The sequence below is a fragment of the Opisthorchis viverrini genome (assembly GCF_000715545.1).
Source record: "Opisthorchis viverrini unplaced genomic scaffold opera_v5_7, whole genome shotgun sequence".
Taxonomy (NCBI): domain Eukaryota; kingdom Metazoa; phylum Platyhelminthes; class Trematoda; order Opisthorchiida; family Opisthorchiidae; genus Opisthorchis; species Opisthorchis viverrini.
The window spans coordinates 3,789,345-3,791,453 of NW_008751663.1; the positions used below are offsets into that span (position 1 = coordinate 3,789,345).

General features: G+C 44.1%; 1 protein-coding gene across 1 annotated transcript in view; it reads left to right on the forward strand.

Moving 5' to 3' along the window:
- Positions 1–2,109, forward strand: part of T265_00750 (hypothetical protein) — a gene marked incomplete at both ends in the record, with an annotated part of 19,108 nt that overhangs the window by 10,086 nt on the left and 6,913 nt on the right. The gene's annotated exons all lie outside the window — the stretch shown is intronic.

The following is a 2,109-nucleotide window of genomic DNA, read 5'->3' on the forward strand; positions in this document are numbered from 1 at the left end:
CTTCAGATTGTTCAGGAAAAACCCGACTCGTCTGCGTGGGCGAAAATGATATGTCGAATTTGCGACAGTTTTCCAGAAACTCGAGAACGGTGAAGTTTTATTTTCAACTTTTCACAATTCCCACCAAGTCTGTGTGACATGAACCTGAAAATGCTAGTTATAAAGGAAATCCAACTGTGTCGGTTTAATTACTTCATGACTACGTTGCTATACTCGGATTGCTTTTGGAATTTCAGCCGGCTATTCCGTGAGAGTTAATCCCTCAACTGTAGGTCAACAGGAGTGAGACGGAAAGCTTCCTCCACTTAATGATGAGAGGCGTGTTGTGCTATTGTCACTGAGCAAATTATCTCACAGCCAGACATTTGGGTGTTAAGTGTAATGTATCGGAATTTGTATCGGTGTTATTCAGGTCGATAATGTGAATTTCAGCCTGGTGCGCTGTTAACGGACGAGATGCCTCAAGTGGTTACAGCGCGAATCTACTGACCGGAAGGTCACCCGACCTCTGCCTCTCGACTTCCCCTGCCTAGGCTTGGGTAACCTGACATTATCCCAGCCCTCGTGCTTCCTTCGGGTGGCATGGCAGCTAGGCACCGAAAGGGTGTTACAGCTGAATGGTTATCTTTTATTTATCTTATAATGGACGATTTGGGTGTTGATGGGGCATTCATGAACAAAGATGTGGCTCATTTAGTCCTTCCGTTTCCTGACGGAGCCACCCATGAGGTGTTAATCATACTTTAAACATATGGAACTAACAGGCGAAAGGTCCAAACAGGTGAAATTCTCGGCCGTTATGTCAATGAGCATATTCGAAGCTTCCTTCCAAATATAGTTGAATGAGTAGGCAAATTCAACGAAAATTGGGTGTCTGTTCAACTGCTGTGCGGATTTGTGACCGTGCCTGTTCTAGGCGAGTGAGTTCATAGAGGATTTCACTTTGTTCCTGTCCATGATTCCCAACTGTCCTTAGATATCAATCGCTAGCAGGAGTGAGAACAACCGTGGCTCCTGCTTTGGTACCCATTTTTATTAGACGCATAGTGTCTCCAGTTTGTCCTGAGTGGCGACCTCTCCTTAAGAGGCCACTTTTCCCAGTACCCTCAACTTTACTATTCTCTTGATGGACGAAATACCAAAGACCTAGAGAGAGAACTAAAATGTTCGGTAATTTTAGCCTCATTACTCCCTTACTAGGACTGCCGTTTGCCACAAATCAGGAAGCGTTTGCCTTCTGGCTCGGTGATTGCTTTTCACTTAGCTACGACAAACCTGGATGCCCGGACATCAAGTTTGACTCTGTTACCTCCAGTGCGCATCCTTTGTGCTGACCGGTGAAACAAACAGCTGAACGCACTTTTTCAAAGTGGTTCTTTATCCTGTGCATTTACTGTGACACTGGTCGCCAAATTCGCTCTAACCGTTTCAATTAAAATCCAGAATATTTCATAATGTTCAGCTAAGGTGCCTGATGGCAGCTCGACTGTACCGTAGCATGAAATATCGATTGCGGTTTGTCTTCAAACAACTCGATTATCCAGTCCAAGCTTCCAAAATAAATAGCAAGAAACAGACATTTCTGGCTATTTTCGTCGGACTCTACAGTCTCTCAGCATTCACTACTTCGAGGTACTTTCATCCAGCAATTCCATTAGGTCTTTGCCAAAAACCGTTTCGTTCCTACTTGGAATCATCGGCAGTGCGCATCGCGTGATTCTTTAGAGATATTCGTACTTTACTCTCCTCACTACTCACAAACTACGAGGTGAGTGCCAGTCCTCGTTATGCTGGGTTTCAGTGGGTGTGACAACTAGCCATATGTAGACATTTCCATATTTTGACGTTATCATGAGGATTTACTTTTTTCGTGATTCTTAGAGATATTCGTACTTTACTCTCCTCACTACTCACAAACTACGAGTGAGTGCCAGTCCTCGTTATGCTGGGTTTCAGTGGGTGTGACAACTAGCCATATGTAGACATTTCCGTATTTTGACGTTATCATGAGGATTTACTTTTTATGCAAGGATATGAAGACAACCGACCATAGAACTCAGGAAAACGAGACAGCGAATGCCAATGGACAGCAGACTAACTCCAAGAAGG